At 48.4% G+C, this 25498-nt stretch overlaps 1 pseudogene across 1 annotated transcript; it reads right to left on the bottom strand.

Annotated features, from left to right (window-relative positions):
- Window positions 1-2801: 2801 nt before the first annotated feature.
- On the bottom strand, window positions 2802-5775 carry LOC311325233 (protein FAM110B-like; annotated as a pseudogene). Its single transcript has 3 exons — window positions 5767-5775; window positions 3287-4053; window positions 2802-3247 (listed from the first exon to the last, which is right to left on the bottom strand). The product of its transcript is annotated as a protein FAM110B-like (transcript).
- Window positions 5776-25498: the final 19723 nt, after the last annotated feature.

Here is a 25498-nt window from a genome sequence, read left to right as displayed (position 1 = left end):
CATTGAGGCGGTGGTGAGGCAGGCCCAACGCGCCCAACCCAGTCCGACCAACGTTCCTCCTCGCCGGCTCTTCGTGCCTGACTCGGTCCGGTCCCGGGTGCTCCAGTGGGGCCATGCCAGCCGGTTTGCGTGCCATCCCGGGGTTCACCGCACCCTCTCCTTCCTGAGCCGACGGTTCTGGTGGCCCTCCATGAGGTCCGACGTCCGGGAGTTTGTGGTCGCCTGTCCCGTCTGCTCCCGCAGCAAGGCGTCCCACCAGCCCCCGGCTGGCCTCCTGCGTCCTCTCCCGGTCCCCAGCCGCCCCTGGTCCCACATCGCCCTGGACTTCATCACCGGTCTTCCCCCCTCCAGGGGCAACACGGTCATCCTCACCGTGGTGGACCGGTTCTCCAAGGCGGTCCATCTGGTGGCGCTCCCCAAGCTCCCGTCCTCTGCGGAGACAGCTGAGCTCCTCGTCCAGCATGTCTACCGGCTCCACGGTCTCCCCGGAGACATTGTCTCGGACCGTGGGCCTCAATTCACCTCCCAGGTCTGGAGGGCCTTCTGCAAGGAGATAGGCGCCACCATCAGCCTCTCCTCTGGCTACCACCCGCAGACCAACGGCCAGGCCGAACGGGCCAACCAGAGCCTGGAGTCCGCTCTCCGCTGTGTGTCGGCTCTCCACCCCACCTCCTGGAGCAAGGACCTGCCCTGGGTCGAATACTCCCTCAATGCCCTGACCAGCGCTGCCACTGGCAGGTCTCCGTTCGAGTCATCCCTCGGGTACCAGCCCCCGCTGTTCTCTCTCCAGGAGTCGGAGGCCTCCGTCCCCTCCGTCCAGGCCCACCTCAGCCGCTGTCGCCGTGTCTGGAGGGAGGTCCGCAGGGCCCTGCTCCGCTCCAACGAGCGCTCCTGCCGCGGGGCCAACCGCCGCCGCACTCCTGCTCCGGCGTATCAGCCCGGTCAACGTGTCTACCTCTCCACTGCTGATCTTCCGCTCCAGGTCCCCTCCAGGAAGCTGGCTCCGCGCTTTGTTGGGCCCTTCGAGATCGACCGTGTCCTGAACCCGGCTGCGGTATGTCTTAAGCTCCCTGCTTCCATGCGGGTGCACCCTGTATTCCATGTGTCCAAGATCAAACCTGTCTCCTCGAGTCCTCTCATGCCTTCTGCCCCAGCTCCTCCGCCTCCCCAGATGGTCGACGGGCATCCCCAGTGGACGGTTCGGCGGCTGCTGAAGGTGCGCCGCCGGGGTCGGGGGTTCCAATACCTGGTGGATTGGGAGGGGTACGGCCCCGAGGAGTGCAGCTGGATCTCCAGGCAGCTCATTATGGACCCGTCTCTCCTCCGGGACTTCTACCGGGCACATCCTGACGCCCCCGGTCGGTCGCCAGGTGGCTCCCCTCGGGGGGGGGGTCCTGTTACGGCTCGCATGCCCTCGCCTCCACAACCGCCTCCCTCTCTCCCCTCTGGGCCCGCTGCGCGCTCGGGGCGTCCTACGCGCTCTTCCGCACGTCGCATCGGCCCAGGCATGCAACGCTCTGACTCTCCGGAGTTTCCCCCCCCTTCCGGGCGTTCCCCGTCTCCGGCCAGCTCCGCGGACTCGGCAGTCTCCTCCCACTCCAGTGGCGAAGAGTCGGATCCCGACATGCCCAGCACATCGGCCCGTGCGCAACAACAAGAACGGCGCGCTCGTCTCCGACGATGACGCGGGCGCGGCTCTACTCACCGGTTTCCTATTCATCATCACCACACCTGTCCCTCGTTCTGCAATCACCTTCTACCCCTACAAGAACCTGGTCTACACTCCACTCTTCGCCAGATCTTACCATAAACTCATGTGGTAAAGTATAGCCTAGCCTACATCTCCTTACCTGTGTTTTGTAGTGTTTTTTCCCGTTCCCCGTTTGTGATTACTCTCACTCACCCTGCCTCCCCTCCTCATCTCTCCAGTTCCTGCCTGACCCACGCTTGTCCGATTACCCCGCTCCTGCCTGACCCACGCCTGTACGACAACCCTGCTCCTGCCTGACCCACGCCTGTACGACAACCACGCTCCTGCCTGACCATCGCCTGTACGACAACCCCGCTCCTGCCTGACCATCGCCTGTACGACTACCACGCTCCTGCCTGACCATCGGCTGTACGACTACCACGTCCCCCTTTTTTGTTATCTCATTAAATCGCCCCTCCGGGCTTTACCGTCCCTTGCCTCCTCCTTTCCTGTTGCGCCTGGGTCCCTAACCAAACCCTCACAAGCATGTTCTCTGACACCATCCTTCGTTGTATGAATCCAGGCAGGGACAAGGGGAGTGTAGAAATGCACAGTTCAGGGATGAAGATGGGGGTTTGGGGACCCGAGGACCTCAAGATCAGAGCTGGAGAGTCAGAGAGCTGCACTGCAGAGACGGCACTGACAACGAGGCGGCCATCTTTAAAAACAAACAAACAAACAAACAAAGAGGGAAAAAAAGGCTCTTGTTTTCCTAAACCTGCTAGAGAAGGAGGCCGCGCTGGCTGGGGGCAGGGTTAGGGGCGGGGCTGTTGCAGAGAAATTGGAGGAGTCATGCAGGTTCGGAGGACAACAAACACGAGGCCGAGGGGCGACCGCCAGGGTCCTTAACTGACCCCTGAACCTTGACCCCGGACAGTCCGTTTGACGTCCGGACAGTCGGGAGGTCTTCCGCAAGACCGGACTCACTGTTCCTTCAAACGTCTTCAAACGTTCTCTTGAGAGAACCGGTGGAACGGTTGAAGAGACAGGCGGTTAGTTCTCAAGTCACCGGTCCGTCCGTCTGACCGCGTCCATCTGTCATCCCGTCCCTCTAGATGTGGGACACCTTCTGCGACTCGCGCGCCTGCTTGATGCTGTACAGCCACTTGATGACGCGCGCGTTCCTCTCCACCGCTGAGATCCCGTAGGGCACGCGCTCGCCCGCCTCCTCCCCCTCCTCTTCCTCGTCCGTCAGCTCCTCGTTGCTGCGCCGTGACTGGTCGCAGTCCGAGCTGATCATGCTGGCGCTGCGGAAGTTGAGCGAGACGATGTCGGAGTTGGCGCGGGCGAAGCCCTCCACGCCCACCCCCTCCAGCTCCTCGGGGTCCAGGCCGCAGTAGTTGAAGAAGCGCTCCACGTCGGCGCCGGCGCGGGCGTAGCGGTCGCTCAGGTCCGACTTGGAGCGGTGCAGGGAGGGCCGGCGCGCCGCGGAACCGCCCGGTTCTAGCTCCGCCTCCCCCGCCACCGCCGGGCCCGGAGCAGGGGGAGGGGCGGAGCCTGGGGCAGGAGGAGGAGGAGGGCTGGACTACCTGTCACGGCGGGGTCGGAGGGGGGCGTTGTCGTGGTCGTCGCAGGCCGGGGGGGCCGGCAGGGGCTTGGGGCCGGGCTTGCCGTTGCACAGCCGCCGGATGTCCGAGGAGGAGTGGGAGGCGTGGAGCGGGGAGCGGTCTCCCCCGACCCCTCCTCCTCCTCCTCCCGCTCCCCCCTGGCCCCCCCCCCGCTGCTTCAGGAGGCGGCGGCTCAGGTTGAGGTTGGCGCCCTGGGGGCTCCGCCTCCCGCCCGCCGAGGCTGGGGGCGGGTCCTTGAGCGACTCGGCGAAGGAGCGGAGGCCAGCGGGCTCCGACAGGTCGTGGGCGGAGCAGTGGGCGGCCCAGCTCCTGGCCCCGCCCCCTGGCCCCTTGGCCGGCCCTTCGGAGGCGGAGCCGGGGGACGAGGAGTTCAGCAGGTTCTTCAGGATCTCCAGGGTTCAGGTTCTCGCGCTTGCTCGTCGTGGCGCACGTGTCCGACTTCGAATTGTTATTGGACGCTTTCAGCAACGCCCCGCCTCCTCCTCCTCCTCCCCCTCCTCCTCCCGCCCCTCTCTTGGCGAGGGCGGGGCATACGGGCGGCTTGGCGAGGAGCTGAGGCTTGACCGGCTCCTGCTTGGCGTTGATGACCTCCTGGCTCTTGACGTACTTGGCCTTGTCAGCCTCCAGGCGCTCCACGGCGCTCAGGCGCTTGGGGTTGGGCTCGATCTGGCGCCGGAAGTAGTCCGGGCCCTTGTTGAGGATGCGCAGGGGCACATGAGAGCCGGGAACGTGCGTCTACATTTCGTGAACTTGATCGGGGACGCGCGTAGGCCAGAAAAGCACAACTGCGCAAGTACAAAAGTCACCGGAAATAGTCAAATGACTACAAATTTGCCAAGATGGCGCGGTTCAATAGGGCTTCATTTGTGATAGCGCTCAGTGAATGGAGTGGCTGTATCCAGTTCTATTAATACATCCATGGGTAGGACTTACTAAGGTGCATTTTTTAATGATTGGATCTCGGATATAATGACGTCACATTTAACAAATTAAACAACGCCCATTTCAAACCCACTGTCAGGAATGTTACAAAAACTTAAATGAGAATATTTCGAATTTTGATAGAAAGTAATTGCTAATACTTTTACATGTTGTTTATTATGTAGATAATACACAAAATTAAATAGTTAGAAGACTTTTGTGTATTTGAGTTTCCAGAGGCTTTAAGTGACATGTCCTCTTCCTTAGAAAACAGATATAGTAATAGATGAAAAGCTGATGTCATCATACGTTTACTTATTCTGTTTATCCCAGTTCATTTCGACCTACAGACTCCCAATGCCAGTTTAAAATGAGCGCTGTCTAGCTATTTAAGTAATAAAAAAGAGTAAACTGAATAAGCTGAAAAGAGAAGAAACAAAAGAACACAATATTATGACTCAAATCATTTAAAACATTAGCCCTGCAATCTGAGAAAAGGATAGTGTGTGTATGCTTTGCAACTTCATTCATACCTCAATCTCCGTTTCACTGTACTGATTGATACATCCAGGATTTCAGCAATTTGGGGAGTTCCAAACCCACATGACAGCAGGAATCTCAACTGTTCTTCTGTGATTAGGCTGCTGGAACGTCCAAAATCACCTGTCCGGACCAACGGGGCTTGATAACCAGAGGTGCCTAATGTTTCCAAAAGGGATTTAATGACAATAAATATGCATAAAAATAATATGGATAGGCCTACATGTCAGCCACTATCACGACGATTTAAGTCAATCCCTTCTGGAGTTGAAAAAGCTGTTTGAACTTGTTGAATAAAAGCAGTCACTAATGGAATAAGTTCATCTGCATCATCCAATTGTAGAATCCTCCCTCTTGCCCATCTGATGCTCCTTTCAAGGGTCTCCAGTCTGAGGAATTAACACCCAAATTAGACATTTCTTGCGTAATAAAACACCAGCAACAACTTTAGGTTAATCACATCGCATAGGTTTTCATATGATTGGGATCGTTACATTTTTCAGATAGCCTATCAAAGTGGTGTCGTTGGGTTTTGTAAATCCTTAAACTCCATTGTAGCCAACTAGGCCTACAACTCCAACCCCAACATGTAGGCCTAATAACGGTGTAACTTCAACTTCACAAGAGCCTAATCTCTACATGGCTGTTTCACACATTTATCACCGATGTAGCCTAGCCTATGTCCGCTGTAATTTTCAAGTGATGAAATGTTTCAACATTAAGTAGCCTATAGCCGATATTTGCCGAGTGTTAAATAGGCCGGCAAGACCATAGCAGACCAGTCGGTTTGGCCAAGCTTGCTAACATTAGCATGAATTTGGATTAAAACCTTACCTTATAAGAACTGGTTGCAAGACATCCCTGGAAACACTGTCCATAAGGAAAAGCCTCAAACATTCCGTATATGTCTCTTTACAGTTATCCAGAAAAGTTGCAAGATCCATGACTGTCTTCTATCCCGCTCTTTCTGAAATGTGCACCGTCTACGATGGGCATCGTAACCAATAGGACAGCCAGGCGCAAAGACTATGGATTAGTAGCTCTTGGCTACGCCGATGGACATAAACGTGTTATCTTCAATGAAATAAATAAATATCAGAAAATAGTGTATGTGGGCTACTTTCAGTCAACGTTTTACTCCATGTATTTTAGATTTGATTAGATTATATTGACTTTAGTATCATTAAAAAAGTAGTTTAGTCGCCTGAAATTAAGTTTGGCATGCAATCCTGAAAGAGTAGCATATGAGTGCAAGATGCAGTAGGCATATGCAGGCCTACATAAATAGAATTAATAGAGTTAAGTACTTACATGGATTTCCACAGTATTTGCATGAATATACAGGGTTTTTGTTGTTTTTTGGACAATGTAGGAATAGGCTTACCTTCCTCTTATTATAATAATAATGATTCTATTCACACACATCCTGGACAAAAGCTGACAACACTTGCAGTGCACCTCCCACACTAGGCTATATGTAGGCTATTATAGGCCCAGTCGGTGTGCAGATCAAACTGTCGAGGAGGTGCACGTTGGCTCCAGCTCGTAGTCCTCAGTCTACTTGTGTCTAGCTACATGATAGTCCTCTAGCCTACTCTTTACCTTTATTCGTTGTAGCTTTGTTGTTATGTCTATACATTGAGAGCAATGAAGAAAACCCCTCAAACTCCTGTAGGCTACAGCTGTAGATAGGCGACACCATTATTCATTATAGGCCTATTTTATATCTAGCGTGTTTATGGAGTAGGCTACACATATTTGGGCAATAAAGCTGTAATTAAAGCTTTAAACAAACATGTATGAAATGCTTTATATAACAGAGGTGTGTAGCTTATATATGTGGGCGGGGGTGGATTGGGGTAGTAGATCCATGTAATAGGCTAGATAAGCAACATGTCAAGATGTTTTTTGAACCACGGACCATGCTTTGTAGCAAGCATTTCCTACCACAGGACAGGTACCACAGGAAAGGAGTAGTACTCTGTATTTCCAAATCTGCCACATCATATGCAGAAGGTACATTCGCCTGCAGTAAAAATAACCAGCCTATAGACCTATACATCTGTAAACCATTGGGATCCCAGTAAAGGATCTCAGGGGATTCCACTGGATCTGGGCCTGATGGGGAGGAGAGGTTGGGTCAACAAGCTCTCTCCTCATACTGTAGATGCATCCTGGAGTTCAAGCCAAACTCAGTACTCTACCAGTCAGAGGTGGTCATGGGGCTACTAGAAGATTGCAAGCTACTGCCTCAATAAAACCACAACCATTTAGGAAAGGCCAACTTTCCTCCCCAGAAAATCACAACTCAGAACACACACCATCAAATTCTGGGGTAAACACAGAATTAAAAAAAATAAAATAAAAGAGCCTGCGACTTCTCTTTCCACCCCCAATTCACTCTCTCACCCAGGTGAACAGCACTGGTCTAAAAACACACCCAGCATTAAGCCAGACCAAAAATGGGAACTTAAAACGACAACATTTTTATAACCAGGCCTTTGGGAAGGCATTTAGCCTGGTTTAACTGGGGTAGCTATAGGCGATGTGAAATACCACGATGCATGTAGTCTATAGCCTAGGCTATGTAGTATATTTTATACTGTATTATACTGTATTACATCAATACATTTGTATTACTCTCATGTAGTAATCATTTTATTAAGAATAATGAATAAACTTCACTTTAGTTTGAACTGTGTTATTTCAAGTCTCAACAGAGGTCTTTCCCCCTGAGTCAGCATTCCTTTGTCCTGTCTCTGGGTCAGCGTGACCTAAAGTTCACCTCTGAAGTCAGTAGCCTACAGTTTGTAACGCGATCCTAGGAGGATACAGGAAGAACTCAAGCATCCCCACTGTCTGAAGAGGGGCCAGAGCTTAGATGACCCATTGACCATTTAGAATACTAGTTCAACCGTTTGTGACCATAACTGGGGTTTATGAACATTGTTTGTATGCAAATTTGTTTGTCATGTGATTCCTGGCCTGAAGCCAGGATATAAGCTCGCCACCTCGTAAGAGAAACTTTAGTATTTGCCTAAAGATTGGGCCCTGTGGTAGGCATGCTCAATAAAGTGATGATTCGACGTTTTTGGCCTCCTTGAAGTTCTGTTCTACAAGAAGATTGTGCATTTGAAATACACTGCAGCTACTTAATGCGATCTTGGGACATCAGCATGGCATGAGCCCTAAGCCTTACAAACATCGGCGTGGGGCTTTAGTCGCATTGGAGGAGGACAAATTTTCTTCTCTATTATCATCTCTCTTTTGGCAACTGCCCCCCTGATCAGAAAGTCTAACTGTGTGTATGGGCGTGTCATTGTAATTGGTGGGGCATTATGGTGATTGTGCTTGACTGATGCCATCCCAATTGAAGACATGGGTGTTGTCCTGGGAACCGGCTGATAGCAATTATGAATGAACACCCACCGCAATCAATGAATCTGGCTCCCCAATGAGGGTTTCACCTGCAACACGGCTGACGCTCATAAATAGCGCACGTGGCCTACTGTTATGAGTGCATGTGCATGAATAAAGGACAGAGTCGGGCTGTGTCTGTAAATGCCATGTATTAGTCGGCCGTGCACATAACAGATCTGGGGCATAACACGTGAGGCAGGTATATATATAACAGCGCCCACAAGGTGGGGCTGTTGGCTACATAACATAAGACACCCTGCAACATCTCCCTTCCTTTAGTAAAGTATCAATACAAAAATATATTTTAGTAAAATATCAATACAAACAAAATTTGCTCTTAACCATTTGAACACTAATCCTCCCATCCCAATATCAAATAGTGCACCTAAACAGAGACAATCAATCAATCACTAGCAACCAATCATTACCAGCAATTGTATCAAAATAACAGCATCAGAGCACATAATCACAGTTTTCTTTACTCTCTTTTCATTCTTTTTTTTAAATTGTTTTTCTTTTGTTTCCCAATCATCACTCTCCTGTGTCTGTATACGTGTGTTTGTGTGTTCCACTCTCAGTTCAGTGTATGACCTAGAGGTCAAGTCTGTCTGGAGGCTTAATCAGCCTCCCGCTCCGGGAGAAGGCCCGGCCCTGTAACTCACGGCATGGTGTGCTCACAGTCTGTGGTGAAGAAGGCGGCGACCTCAGGGTTGACAAGCTTGAAGACACCCCAGGGCTGCTGACGACCTCATCGGCGCCGCCCCTGCTCACATGTGCGTCTCGGGGCTCAGTTGGCTGTTCTGGGTGGGCGGCCGGCTGGGGAGGGGCAGCCTCTGCTGGTCTGAGATCAACCCTGTTGCGACGATACGTAGTTCCTTCCACGTTGACGAGATAGGACCGAGGTCCCACCTGCTGCAGGCATACACCTCTCCTCCATCGGCCCGTCCTGTCTCCTGGGAGCGGCTTCATCCTTATGGGCTGGCCGATGTTCAACACTGAAAGATCCTTGGCCGATCTGTCATACACTAGCTTAGCTGCCTGATGTCTCACTCTCAGCTTGTCGGGAACCCCAGTGACGACCTGAGGCGCTAGTGCTGGTCGGCCACAGGCAGAAGAGTCCTCAGCCTCCGTGACATCAGCCGTTGTGCTGGACTGCAGCGCATGCCCTCCGTGGGCGTGTTTCTCCAATGCAGAAAAGCCTTCCAGGGGTCCTCATTGGCACGATCTGCTTTCCTGCAGAGGCTTTTCACAATCTTCACTGCAGACTCTGCTTTGCCGTTAGCTTTTGGGTGCCTCGGCGAGGACATGACATGTTCGAAACCCCACTCTCTTGCAAATGCCCGAAACTCTCCACATCCGAACTGACTTCCAGAATCAGAAATGACCCTGTCTGGAATGCCATAGCGTGCAAACTGTGCCTTGCATCTTCGGATCGTTGTCTCTGCTGACAGGTCAGGTAGCAGGTCGATCTCCCAGATGTCGGAGTAATGGTCCACCATGAGCAGGAAGTCTTGTTTTGCATAGCTGAACAGGTCCATGCTCACCAGCTGCCAGGGACGTGTGGGGAGTGGGTGCGACATCATGGTCTCTTTCTGTTGTTCGTGTGCATACTCATTACACACGGAGCACTGCTGTACATAGTCCTTGATCTCGCCCTGCATATTGGGCCAGTAGAGTGTATCTCGGGCCTGCCTATAGCAAGCCTCGCCCCCCACATGGTTGTAGTGGATCCGTTTCAGCATCTCAGGACGCAGAGCTTTCGGAATGATGACGCGCTGGCTCCTGAAGAGCACACCGTCCTGTGCACTTATTTCATCTCTGATGCCCCATATTCCCTGATGGCTATGGGGCTCTCCTCCTTTTGTTCCGGCCATCCCTCAAGCACGACTGACTTGAGTGTTTGGAGACACACATCCTCCTCCGTGTGCTTTCGAATCTGTGCGAGGCGTTGGCTGGTGACGTTCAGATAGTCTGCCTGCTGAATGGCTGCCGCGTCATACTGCTCCTGCTGCATGCTGCAGACCATCTCATGTCGGTACACGGTATCTGTTCTCTGTGGCGGGGTGGTGGCTCTGCTGAGCGTGTCACTTAAGTACATTTCAGGGCCTGGCTTGTATACCACCGTGAGGCAGTAGTTCTGCAGTGTGAGGAGCATGCTCTGAAGGTGTTTTGGTGCACTGAGGAGGGGCTTACTGAAGATGGACACCAGCGGGCGGTGGTCGGTCTCTGCAGTCACATCACCCCTCCCATATAGGTAGTAGTGGAAGCGTTGGCAGGCAAATACTATGCTCAGACACTCCTCTTCAATCTGTGGATAGTTCTGCTCCGTCTGGGTCAGCGCACGGGAGGCGAACGCGACCGGCTGTCCTTCCTGGAGCAAGCAGCAGCCCAAACCGGTCTGGCTGGAGTCGCTCTGTATGGTGACCGGCTTGCTGACATCATAATATCGTAGGACTGGCACCGCCGTGACGAGCGTCTTGCTTTCCTTCATAGCAGCATCATGCTTGGGCAGCCAGTGCCACAGCACATCTTTGTCCAGTAATCTTCTCAGCGCTTTACACACCTCTGCGTTCAAAATGCAAGAAATGGCCAAATGGTTCAAAATCACTCGCATTTTAACACGTTGACAACGTTTTGTCTACATGTTGTCAACATGTTGTTTACGTGTTGTCTACATGTTGTCTACTTGTTGTCAACACGTTGTCAACGCGCTGATTTTTCACATGTTGACAACACGTAGACAACACGTAGACAACATGTTAAAATTCGCGTGATTTTGAACTGGACGGCCTTCCATATTCGTGTGACGTGAGTTTGCCATACAGACGTGTCTCTCCAGTGACTCATCACCCCTCGGTTCTTCTGACCGGTAACGTTGGGAAAGTAACTGCTATTTTATTCCAAAGACTGAACTAGCAGAAGTGGATTGTTTTCTTTGTTTTATTTTGTGCTCCTACCGCAGTGAATGTTATTCATATTGGAGACGGATTATTTTGGAATGCAATTTATGTTTAGTATATGTGCCGGTACACAGTGTTATTTTGACTGACATTATTATTGAAGGGACTTTCATGAACAGTTATTCTTTGTAAGTGAATGCACTGTTTAATGGTAATTTTACCTCATGCTATTTTGGTTTAAATATACATTTGACCTTACGGAACTGTTATTGTCCTTGTGTATAGCCTACAGTTTATTGAGAAGGTTATTTCAGTATACAGTGTACTTACCTTGGTATAGGGGCGCCTCATCTGTCTCGCTAGTGCTGGGGAGGGAGAGTTTATGCTGGGATTGATTCATATTATATGCTGAGCGCCGTGCCTTCATGTATATTGTGTACACTTGTTCTTTTTGACCTGTTTTGACTCTTAAATGTGCAATGTTATATATATTATATATATATGGATATAATCAAGTGTCTGTATATTTGATAAATCTCTGCTTTCTCTTTCCTGGATTATGACTACACAGCGATACTGACGAGATAACCTTGTTATTCTCCTCCCAAGTCAGTTTCAAAGCTGACGTTGGAAGTAACATCAGCGATATACAATACTGCTCTCGATGTATCTTTTTTATTCCATTTGTATTAGCTGTGTGATGTATTAAAAATAATGTTTCTAACAATAAATGCATCCATATTTATTGGAGATGTGAGTTATTGTCTGGGGCGTATACGGATCAGAGCTAAAGAGTGAACATTAACTGCTACTGTGAAGAGAGACATCCACTCTCACTTCACAACCCGGCCCAAAAACAACCCCTAGCTCATATCCTTCTTACAGCCGGCTCTAACAGAACTATGGCTGTCATGTCAGGGAAGGTTGAGGGAGGTGGTGAATATGACACACTCCTACCTTCTAACCAGGTCCAGTGGATGCCCCACTGTCGCCCGCAGACCACCCTGAGTTCGATAAATACCCCTGTGTCAGCTGTGGATGTCGTAGCATTTAGTTAACACACACACACACGTACACACAGACATACACCAGCCCACGTCCGGCTTTAGGCCTGGGCCATAGCAAACACACACCAGTATTTGCCATGTCTCTCCACAACTCCTCCACAAACTCCTGCAGAGCTGGATGCTGATGTCACATGCTGTGACTTCTGGGGGGGCATTATAACTATTATAACTTGGGGAGTATTATAACTATAATAATTATTATCACAACTATGCTAAACTTCCCCTATATCTTAACTGACAGTCCGCTCTGTACATTGTTATGGAGGCCCGGTATGATGATGATGGTGTTAGGGGGCGGGCTCGGAGCACGTCACCAGCGCTCTCCGTGCGCTCCGACCTCTACCTCAGCGCGCTCCACTAGGGCGTTGGCTAGGCAACGGCACACCTGGGCTCAATCCCCAATCAGCACACCTGAGACTGACGAGCAGCAACCCCTACAAAAGCCTCGTTGACCAGCCTGCCGGTGCCAGAACGTGGCCACCTACCCGGTTTGTCTCCAGCCTTTTTTCTTGCCTGATCATTTTCCCGGCGTGTTTTGTGTCTCATCCTCGTCTGTGTTGTTTTCCTAAGGACCCCCAGCTCATACAGTATGTCTCCTCTCGTCTCTCCCCGGAATCCCAGCCCCTCCCGTGCCTACCTGGAACCCCTGCCCCTCCCGTGCCTACCTGGAACCCCTGCCCCTCCCATGCCTACCTGGAACCCCTGCCCCTCCCGTGCCTACCTGGAACCCCTGCCCCTCCCATCCCTACCTGGAACCCCTCAGACCGAACCCCTGAACTCGACCCTCGCTCTGCTCACGGACCTCTTTGGATCACGGACATTGTTCTGACGCCTGAGCACATAGTCCAACGCCCCACCGTTCATATTTGATTTGATTTATTGATTTGCTGAGGGACACCGCAGGTTAATGAACAATCACTATAGGATTACAGAGCAATGCAGATAGCAAATGGAAACTATCCAGGTTGTAGCCAGAAGCTAATTTCCACCTGTAGTCCCTGGGAAGATGTTCCCTAAAAATAAGAATACAAAACTAAAAACATACATCAAGATACAGAAAAATCAAAATACAGTGGCAATATACAATACAATACAATAGTAATACATAATATACATACTGCACCACGCCTGGTTACTCACATCTACTCACAGCCTAACACTGCACCCACACATCATTACGTGCAATGTCCTTCTGTATAGTTGCTCGCTGGCTTTTCACCAGTGCCTCAAACATCCTTTCTGAGCGAGGGACCACATCAGCTGTCAGTGGCCTACTGCTGTGTCACTAGACACACCTTGCACCAAAAATACAACTTCTCCATTTCCAACATACATTTCCTTCTTTCTCTTCCTCCCTCAAGTCGTTCTACTAACATTCTCTTGTACTTTGCAGAACATTTAAAACAAAATGCAGGAAAAATAAAATACAGGAATAAAAGTTACAGTGCAGTGTATGAATAAATAATTATTTGATTTAATAAAAAGCGGCAGCAAAAAGAGGTCTTCAATAATAAAATTAAAGATAAATACAATCATTAAAACACTTGTTCTAAACGTGTCCTCCTGTACCAGTGGTATTGTGGTTGCAGTCTTCCTGCGTGGTTCCTAAAGTGTTTTTTTGTCTTCCTGTGCAGTTCCCAAAGCTCAATACACCAACATGTGTGCTACAAAAGTCAACTTTACAGTAAATTATACTATAGACTTAAGTATTATAAAATATAAATATTATCTCCACTCATGACACTGAAGCAGCAAACCCTAGAGCTGCTCTGAAAGCATCTCTAATATGAGACACACACACACACACACACACACACACACACACAGCTACCGCTTTGTTATGTCCGCCTGCTCCTAACACACAGCCTGCTGCTCCTAACAGTCAATCATGAGGCTGTAACTCTACGCATGACACATGGTCAAGAGGTTGTTGTTCCACTAAACGTGAGAATGTAGCCTGGTCCCAGCCCCTGAATAGCACTCCCATTTCAGGGCCTGGAAAGGCTCTCGTTCAGGGTGGTTTCTCAGGTGGAATTCCAACCAGGCCAATCAGCATCCTTTGAATGTGATGACGGAGTTAAACTGTGCAATGTGGTTGGTCAGGGCAGTGGTCTTTAAACTCTTTTCGATAATGTCCCCCCTTTGAAATATTGTGTCAGCCAAGTACCCCTAAAAGCCTTTAAAGAGGAACACTACAGCACCATCAGTGTAATGTGTAATGTAATCAGTGAAATGAAATTTAGGCTAACATTTGACATTGGACACATTTTTGTCTAGCATAATCTGGGCCAATACAACAGCAGCTGGAAGTAACAGGCCTTTGTCATAGAAATTATAGTTTCATCATCTCCTTTTGTAATTCACCACCTCCCTCAACTTTTCACATAGCTGTGCTAACCTAATTCATGACAGGATGACCTCCAGGAGGTCCACACACCTAGAAATCTGTCTACTCCAGAATAACCATCCTTTGTCCCTTTGTCTCCAAGAAATTATCGCCTTTTATCATGTCACGTGTCTGTATACTCGACCACGCCTGCCATTTCATATGACGTACAATGGGTTAGCCAATCACATCCTCAAAGCGCCATACCTGTGTTTTGCTTGAATATAAAGGCCGCGCTGACCAAGAGACGACACTTCTTTGGGATACCACTCATGTGCGTCGTCTGGAAGTCCTTGCGCTCGTATGTTTTCTCAATAAACCAGACTTAACCTGTTTGAGCGAATCTTGGTAAATCCTTTTGGACTAGATCAGTTAAAATCCATTACACCTTCAGCTGTGGTGAAGGGCTTTCTGGCTTTAGCTACAAGCAAAGACACCGCATAGAAGCCTCAAGCGCTTTAGCTGATGTTGTGGAGACTATTGAATACAAAATGTGGTTTATCCAACTTACATTAAAAAATACATTTAAATCTTTTTAGTGAACCTATTATAGTATATAAAAAATTGTTTTTTTTTTTTAAGTGTCTCACGTACCCCCTGCGGGGCTCCAGGGTACCCCTGCGTCCCCCCATGTGAGAACCACTGGGTCAGGGGGTGAAATCATCACTGAGGACGCCCTCTTCTGCAACGCCCATCTCAGAAAACGTACTTTCAGACTGAGTAACCAAGTTAAGTGAAATGTCAGTCTGGGTGTCAGGCTGATTAGAATGGGCAGCGTGTGATCCTAAGGGACTGTGACCGTGGTGTCATGGTTGGTGCCAGACGTGGTGGTTCTAGTGTCTGAGACGTGGTGGTTCTAGCGTCTCAGACGTGGTGGTTCTAGCGTCTCAGACGTGGTGGTTCTAGTGTCTGAGACGTGGTGGTTCTAGCATTTCAGACCTGGTGGTTCTAGCGTCTCAGACGTGGTGGTTCTAGTGTCTCAGACGTGGTGGTTCTAGTGTCTCAGACGTGGTGGTTCTAGCGTCTCAGACGTGGTGGTTCTAGCGTCTCAGACGTGGTGGTTCTAGCGTCTCAGATGTGGTGGTTCTAGCGTATCAGACGTGGTGGTTCTAGCGTCTCTGACGTGGTGGTTCTAGCATCTCAGACGTGGTGGTTCTAGCGTCTCAGACGTGGTGGTTCTAGTTTCTGAGACGTGGTGGTTCTAGTGTCTGAGACGTGGTGGTTCTAGCGTCTCTGACGTGGTGGTTCTAGCATCTCAGACGTGGTGGTTCTAGCGTCTCTGACGTGGTGGTTCTAGTGTCTCAGATGTGGTGGTTCTAGCGTCTCAGACGTGGTGGTTCTAGCATCTCAGATGTGGTGGTTCTAGTGTTTCAGATGTGGTGGTTCTAGCGTCTCAGACGTGGTGGTTCTAGTGTTTCAGATGTGGTGGTTCTAGCGTCTCAGACGTGGTGGTTCTAGTGTCTCAGACGTGGTGGTTCTAGAGTCTCAGATGTGGTGGTTCTAGCGTCTCAGACGTGGTGGTTCTAGCATCTCAGATGTGGTGGTTCTAGTGTTTCAGATGTGGTGGTTCTAGCGTCTCAGACGTGGTGGTTCTAGCGTTTCAGAAACACCTGCTGTCCTCCTCGTCTTCTCGCGCTGGCCAGTCTCCATCCTGGCCAATCCCACGCTGATCCTTCACTTCCCTCTGTCGCCCCCAGCAGAGCACTACAAGAGTCAACTCCTGAGGAGGAGTCCTAGGGGGATGAGTCCTGTGGAGGAGTCCTATGGGGATGAGTCTTATGGATGAGTCCTTGTGAACAGACCCAGGCCAGCCTCCAGACAGTCCTCTAGCTCAGGGGGACCAGCCTCTCTGATACCCTGGCTATGGTCACAGGGTTGACTGGGGTCAAGGGTCACAGGGTCCTCCCGCCCTCTCCTCCTCCACCGTTTGTAAACTGACATCCTCTCCTCCTGCCCCTGTGTTCCTGGGGCTCGTAGTTCTTCTGGGATTTGTAGTTCTGCAGGTGATATGGCTGCAGGCACACACAGAACCTATGGGAGAATCAAGTCCTTTAACAAAATATGAACAATATATAATTCACCAGGGATTCATGACCACGCAATGGGCAAGGTTGTTTAACAGAAAACACACCTCTGTATTCGCTTGAGATTCTCCTCCATCTCCTGATTAGCTAGCTCCACCAGGAAGGGGATGTAATCAGTGTGCGAAATACCCGTCAATATTCGGGGGGGTCCCCATCTCACGTGTGTTGCGCAATACCGGTCGAAAATGTCTTTCTCAATATGCAGTAGGCCTATAACATTACAATATTTCATGGATGCAAGCCAAGACAATCAGTCTATAGCCTACATGACAGCACACACACATGCGCACACACACATGCGCACACACACACACACACACCCGTCACCAGGGCTCAGTGCTATGGTGGGTTAATGAACTGCAATGGGGGGCACAATTATTATTGTCTATAAAACTATTTTTGACAATCCGATATGCTATAGTATTCGTAATGCAACCCTGACATGCATAGGAGGTTGCACTGGCTAAAGTTATTTTATAACAAGGAGAGGCCAAGTTGTGCATTACAATGCAGACACGACAACAATTGGCACCAATCCGGCGCACTTCCAAGAGTGAGTTTCTAGTAGAGTGAACCGGTGGGAATGCCTTCGGAATGCTGCACCATACATCCCTGTGGCACATTCTTGCCCAAGGGCACACACGTCAGCCAATCACACGTTAGCCAATCACACGTCAGCCAATCACACGTCAGCCAATCACATGTTAGCCAATCACACGTCAGCCAATCACACGTCAGCCACACAGGAGCTTGAGAAACAGCAGGTCTACAGGTTCATCATGAAACCCTCACACACACACACACACACACACACACGCACACACACACACACACACACACACAGACACACACATGCCTACCCACACAAAGGAAAATCACCAGGGCCAAAATGCTAAAAGATTGTGAATAAAAATAGCAATTCAAATCCTCTCCAAGTGTGTTTGATAGCTTGTTTCAAGTGCAGCCCATCCCTCTTTCTTGCATTGTCCCTGGTTTGGACCACTAGTAACTGAGATCATTAATAGACAGGTTATCAGTATCTTAAACATTTTGACTTCATATCTATTTTGTGTGATTTTGTGTCATGAGATTTCCCACGATTGTGAAAAATGAGCTCAGTCAGACAGTGAAGAATAGAGGTCTATATATGCTGGTAGGCTACTCGCCATAAAACTCAGGCTTTCCCCCAAAAGTGCGTTCTCATCACCCCCCAAAGACCCATTCTGAGCCAGGAAAAACCATGCTTGTATATACTGTATATGCTCCTGTATATGAAATATCAGCTCATAAACATGAAACATATGCAAACAAATCAAAACAAAGTGTTTAAATTATTAAACAATCCATTATCTTGGGTCTTACATGAGGCTTCTATGAGAACTACTTGAGAGTCTTTGTCTTCATACAGCCATTTTCAATGGGGGGCCAGAAACACCTCCAGTTGTTATATAGGTACAAATATGTTGTTTTAGGTCGGCTTCAGGTTTCTACAGTACTTTCTCTTTGCTGCTTGACTCCTCTGGACACTCTGCTTGTCAGCATTCCTTGGTTTTGGTGTCTTCAGTTTTTAATTGTTGTGTCCATGGTCACCATGTTGGCAAGCGGTCATTTAATCCAAACGACGCTAGGCAGGGAGTGTAGCATGCTTCACTTTTGGTTTAGTATCTTGTTCAGCACTCTGTGAAAAAACCTGTGAAACGCTGTGAAAATTATGTATGATTGACTGTTTAAATAATGCAGGGATATCACTTGATAGATTTATGATTGATGGTTTGAATGATTCAGGGATATAATTTGATAGATTTATGATTGACGGTTTGAATGATTCAGGGATATAATTTGATAGATTTATGATTGATGGTTTGAATGATTCAGGGATATAATTTGATAGATTTATGATTGACGGTTTGAATGATTCAGGGATATTATTTGATAGATTTATGATTGACGGTTTGAATGATTCAGGGATATTATTTGATAGATTTATGATTGATGGTTTGAATGATGCAGGGGTATCATTGTGTCCTGTATAACGTGTGGGCTGACCTTTGATGACCTCTAACCTGTACGGTGAAGTGTCCTGGTTCAAGAAACACACAGCAATTCTATTTCATATACAGTATACTAACACACACACACACACACACACACACACACACAATAGGAGGAGTTGATGTAGCTCTCAGTTATATACAGCTTCTCTTAGTAACTGGTGATGCAAAGAGTCTGAAGCATTTCTATAACATCTGACAATATTCTTCTGTCCAAAGTCGCTCCATAGTTTTATGGTTTCAATATTTAGGGACTTCTCCAGACTGGTTTGTCTGGACAGGTTGGTTTCCGGGTACAAAAAAATGAAATAATTAATAAAATAATTCAGAACCGAACACTAAAGGAATGCAGCTTGTTTCCAGGTTAGCTTCAGTGTGATGGATGTGAAAACATGTTGCTTTTTCTCTGCCAGCCGGCCTGCCTGTGTGTCTGTCTGTTTGTCTACCTGTAAAGTCTTCCTGCCTATATAGGAGCTGGATAAGTGGGTGGAGGGGCATTGAGGTGCACTTAAGATGTAATGACCCCTAAGCCCAATAGGAGGTGCTACATATCCTCCTGCCCACCCCTTATGCCCCAGCCACAGTGCACACTTGTTCTGCTCCTGTGATCAGAATCACCTCACCTAGCAACAGATGACATGGTAAGAACAACTCTCACATAAAATCTGCCATTGGCTGATGAGAGATTAGTGAAGTGAAAGTGGAGTTGTGGGACTTTCCAGACCTCATGTCTTTCAGTGGAGGGGAAGCTGGAGGTAAACACCCTGCTGTAGCAGCACTGACCGGCCCTGAGATGAGGAACAGGACAGACCACAGAACATGGAACAGACCTCTGTCATATCATCACACAGTACAGAAACTCACACCATGGTCCAGGTTGAAGAATAGAGAAATGAACATTTATAAATCTAAATATCAGTCATTTTAAAGAGATACAGACAGATAAAGCCAAGTTGTTTTTATGTAAATTCAACTCTCTTTCTGGCCATGTTCAATGTTATTCATTCACTCAGGGGGTGGTTGGGTTTCTAAGTACAGTAGTGTTTGACCAGGTACGCATATTACCATCAGATGAAGAGTTTCCTGCACCTGAAGGCTGTTGTTATGCAGATGACTGTTTTAAACTGACTGTGCAAATGACTGTAATATAAACTATAACTAGCCTACAGCTGGTTGGCTGATAAAGAAGGTTGGACACATGGCCAGAATTTAAAGACTTCCTGTAGGTTAGAGGATAGGTACTTTGCCACAGTCATTGTTGAACTCTGAAAATGTAGTTTGACGTAATGTATCGCTCTATATATGGCTCTGTGTGCTACTAACCCTGTTCTGCCTCCCCTCTCCCTAGTGCCTCTCTCTCTCCCTCCTATCTTCTTACCAGGTCCAGTGGATGCCCCACTGTCACCAGCAGACCTCCCTGAGTCCGATAGATACCCCTGTGTCTGCTGCAGATGTCGTAGCAAATTAGTTAACACACACACACGTACACACAGACACACACCAGTCCACATCCAGCTTAGGCCTGGACCTGGGCCCAGTTCCCTTTCCCCTCACCCTAACCCGGGTCCGTATCCTTTTCCCACACCCACCCTACCCCCGACCCCTGCCTCTAACTGGACCCAGGCACACTCACGCTCACACACACACAGACACACACCAGTCCTGGGCTTGGATCCCCTCACCCTAACCCAGGTCCGTATCCTTTTCCTATCCCACCCTACCCCTGACCCCTGCCTCTACCTGGACCCAGGCACACTCACGCTCACACACACACCGACATACACCAGTCCTGGGCTCAGATCCCCTCCCCCTCACCCTAACCCGGGTCCGTATCCTTTTCCTACCCCCACCCTACCCCAACCCCTGCCTCTATCTGGGCCCAGGCACGCACACACACACAGACACACATCAGGGTTTGCCACACCTCTCCCATGATGCTCTTAGCCTTTCTTGCTCTGAAAATGTAGTTTGACGTAATGTATCGCTCTATATATGGCTCTGTGTGCTACTAACCCTGTTCTGCCTCCCCTCTCCCTAGTGCCTCTCTCTCTCCCTCCTATCTTCTAACCAGGTCCAGTGGATGCCCCACTGTCACCAGCAGACCACCCTGAGTCCGATAGATACCCCTGTGTCTGCTGTGGATGTCGTAGCTAATTAGTTAACACACACACACGTACACACAGACATACAACAGTCCACTTCCGGCATTAGGCCTGGGCCCAGTACCCCCTTCCCCTCACCCTAACCCGGGTCCGTATCCTCTTCCTACCCCCACCCTACCCCTGACCCCTGCCTCTACCTGGGCCCAGGCACATTCACGCACACACAGACACACACCAGTGTTTGCCATGTCTCTCCTATGATGTTATTAGCCTCTCTTACTCTGAAAATGTAATTTCATGTTATTTATTGCTCTATAAATGTTCTTAGCCGGTAGACAAACATACTCCAGGAGCTTGCTCGATCGCCTTGTTGAGAGGGGTCAGCGAAGAATTTTTACAGCTCACTTATCTGGCCCCCGGGTGATTACTGTTTTTTTGCTTCCCTCTGGAATATGTAGGGGTGGGATGTCTGCCCACCTCCCTTGTTCTCTGTAAAGCGCATTGTGTTGCCTCTGGGTATGAAATGCGCTATACAAATAAAGCTTTGATTGATTGATTAATTGATTGATTGTTGTTTTCGGGGGGGTGGGGTGGGGGGGGGGGGGGGACGCAGCATTTGAAATAATTGAGAAAAAAGATTTAAGGATTTTTGGATTATCTCCTAAAACCCATACTGAGCCAGGAAAAACCCTGCTTCTATATATATGCTCTTGTATATGAACTATCAGCTCATAAACTCTGCTGGTCAGCATTCCTTGGTTTTGGTGTTGGGTAAAGAGTTCAGCCATATCATTCATGATTCACTTCTACTTCTCTGTGTAGAATCAGGTATTCAGTGTTTAATTGTGTGGTGGGTTTTCACCATGTTGGCAAGTGGTAATTTGACACAAACCACGCTAGGCAGGGAGTGTAGCATGCTTCACTTTGGGTTTAGTATTTTGTTCAGCACTCTGTAAAAAACAACTGTGAAAAGCTGTGAAGATTATTCATGATTGACTGTTTGAATGATGCAGGGGTATCATTTATCATTTGATTGGTTTATGATTGACTGTTTGAATGATACAGGGGTAATATATATGGCTCAACTTTGATGACCTCTGACCTGTATGGTACAGGGTCCTGGCCCAACAAACACACAGAAATTATATTTCATAAACAGTACACTGTACTCACACACACACACACACACACACACACACACACACACACACACACACACACACTAAGAACAGTTGATGTAGCTCTCAGTTATACTGTACACAGCTTCCCTTAGTAACTGGTGATGAAAACAGTCTGGAGCATTTCTATTGGTTCATTTATATGGTTTTAATATTCAGGGATTCTCCAGACTGGTTTGTCTGGACAGGTTGGTTTCCTTAGATTATCACCCCAGCAGTTTCTTAAAGACTAACTGTAGGTCAGAGGAAAGCTACTTTGCCACAGTCATTGTTGTTTTCAGGGGGAAACATTTGAAACAATTCATCAAATAATTCAGAAAAAAAGACTAAAGGATGGAAGCGTGTTTCCAAACAGACATACAAACCTCCCTCTTTCAGTCTCTCTCTCTCTCCCTCTTTCAGTCTCTCTCTCTCTCCCTCTTTCAGTCTCTCTCTCTCTCCCTCTTTCAGTCTCTCTCCCTCTTTCAGTCTCTCTCTCTCTCTCCCTCTCTCTGTCTCTTTCTCTCTCTCTCTCTCTCTCTCCCTCTGTCTGTCTCTCTCTCCCTCTCTCTGTCTCTCTCTCTCCCTCTCTCTCTCTCAAATTCAAATAAGCTTTATTGGCATGATAGTTGAAAAGAACCCACATTGCCAAAGCAGTACATAAAATCAACATTCAGAAAATCAACATTCAGAATATGTATAAATAAATAAATCAAAAGTGAGTGTGAGGGTGTGTTATCTCTGACAGTGAGGGGTCTGGGTTGCTGCGTGTTCAGCTCCCGTACCCAGACCCAGCCCCGCGGAGTGAGTATCAGTGATTATGTGATAGTAATTACGTGTTTGTGTATAAAAACATAACATAACATACACAACAAAACATGAAGCTATATATCAACAATACAATCAAAAGCATTTAACAACAGTTCAATTTATAATATAATAACATGGGGAGCTGGCAATATCCTTCAGATGTAATCACTCTGAGATGTTTGCTATACAGTAGAACTTGTTTCCCTTAATGTATGGCAACAGTCAACATATTTAGCAGCTAATAATGCACACTGACTTTTCTCTCCACATAAATATGTCAGTTTCTCGGGATCAGGGAGGTGAATAAACTCAGGATATATATTATTTATTTGATTTCTCACAATATAATAAGAAGTGAGATTGTGTTTCAACATCTCCCTGATGACAAAGTGAACACAGCCTGGCCTCCTTGGGTAGCCAGTACTGCCTGCGGCGGCCTGGTTCTATGGCCAGGCTGTGTCCGCTCAGTCTGGACCCTGGTTCTATGGCCAGGCTGTGTCCGCTCAGTCTGGACCCTGGTTCTATGGCCAGGCTGTGTCCCCTCAGTCTGGACCCTGGTTCTATGGCCAGGCTGTGTCCCCTCAGTCTGGACCTGGTTCTATGGCCAGGCTGTGTCCCCTCAGTCTGGACCCTGGTTCTATGGCCAGGCTGTGTCCCCTCAGTCTGGACCTGGTTCTATGGCCAGGCTGTGTCCCCTCAGTCTGGACCCTGGTTCTATGGCCAGGCTGTGTCCCCTCAGTCTAGACCCTGGTTCTATGGCCAGGCTGTGTCCCCTCAGTCTGGACCCTGGTTCTATGGCCAGGCTGTGTCCGCTCAGTCTGGACCTGGTCAACGTTTTCCACACTCTTCTATCAGTCACTGCAGTCAAGTATCCTGCTACCGTGAACTCTCTGTTTAGGGTCAAATAGAAATCTAACTTAATTTGTGATTTGGTGGTTTCATGCCAATATTTGATATCCTTTTCTTTTTGTTTTCAGATGATTTGGTTGGGCCAGGTTGATTGGTGTTCGTCCTGAGGCCCTGGTATTTGTAGGCAGAGTTTCAGGATCAACTAGGGCTCTTCTCCAGATTCTGGGGATCTTGAGTTGTCGCAAGCAGGAAGAGAGGAACGCTCTTAACCAGGACTTCAAGAAAGGCGCTGCATGGAGTATAAGCTCCGGGCAGATAGAATCAGGCCCTGGGGCTTTCCCTGGCCTTACATGCTGGAGGGCAGCAGCAAACTCCTCTAGTGTGAATTCACCAGAGATGTTACCACCGCTAGGAGTTGTGTCCTTCCAGAGGTCAGACACTTCTTTAGCCACGAGACGTGACGATCCGCGGTCTTTGCCCTCAGGTGTCCCACTTTTCACAAATTGTGATGCGATTTTGTTTGCAAAGATGGGGCAGTGATGGGGGGAGTGTCTGGACCTACCAGTGAGGTTGTTAAGGATGCTCCATGCCTTGCGGCTGGAGTGTGAGAAGTCGATGGAGTTAATGGCCTCCTCCCAGCGCTCTTGTCTCCTTCGGCTGAGTCTAGGCAGCAGGGCTGAGGCAAGTCTGTCTGACTCAGCTCCTGGGGGCCCGGAGGAAGGCACAGTAGAGACTCTCACGCTCCTCATCCCAACACGGTTTGTAACTATTGCGACGTCCGCGTGGGATGGATTCTTGGCCTCTTTCACCAGTATGCTGCAGAGTTCCCGGTACGCCTCGTCCACGTTGTTGGTGTTAGGTGGTGGGAGGCACCTTGTGGATCTATGGGTAAGGAGGCGGTAGCGTTTCCAGTTGGCCTTTCAGAAGTTCCATCGCTTCACCGGTTCGCTCGGGACGAGGTCCACGAGTTTAGGCATGGTTATCAGCGATGGTCGATGTTGGGACCACAGGAACTTTCCTAGCACGCGTCTATCAGGGAGCCGGTTATCAACGCCGACGCTCGCAAATGCCAAGTCAGGATTGGTCCCAGTTTTCCAGCGACCTGAGACAAAGCTGGCTGCGCCCTTGGGATCGTACAACAGGGCCAGGCTGTTGGCAGACTTTGCTTCGCTTACTGTGGTTAATCACAGCTACTGACCATGAGAAGGTGTCTGCCTCGCCACGAATGAACTATTCATTCATTCATTCATTCATTCATTCATTCATTCATTCATTCATTCATTCATTCATTCATTCATTCATTCATTCATTCATTCATTCATTCATTCATTCATTCACACAAACAGATTATATATAAAGCTTCCCTCTCCCCATCTCTCTCTCTCTCTCTCTCTCTCTCTCTCTCTCTCTCTCTCTCTAGTGTTGAATTCAACCATGGATGCACAGAGAGAACCACAACATGGCCATTCAAAATCCCCAAAAAGACAGATTACTAAATGTACTACATGAATTGCAAAACACTATAACATAAAGTAATTGTGAGTAAAATAAATTATTGGCTTAATATTATTTGATTTTTTTTAAGTATTACAATCGGACCGACTGGCTTTAAAAAAAAATGTTGAGGATGTTTCTAATAGTGGCTCAAAGTGATCATGACAGCTGGCCATCAGTGAAATGTTGTGAAAATATTTACAATTCACAAATGTCACAAAAAATAACACAGTGAATACAGTAAATACATACCATAAAATTACTTTTGACCACTGGTATAGATATATTCTTGTATGTAAAATAACATCTCATAAACATGAAACAACAACAACAACATGTCCACTTCCCCAAAGTGTTAAAATGATTAAACAATTCATTGCCTTTTGGCTGACATGAGTT

Source organism: Borostomias antarcticus (assembly GCF_949987555.1).
Source record: "Borostomias antarcticus genome assembly, chromosome: 24".
NCBI lineage: Eukaryota > Metazoa > Chordata > Actinopteri > Stomiiformes > Stomiidae > Borostomias > Borostomias antarcticus.
This window is presented reverse-complemented; position numbering and strand designations above follow the sequence as displayed.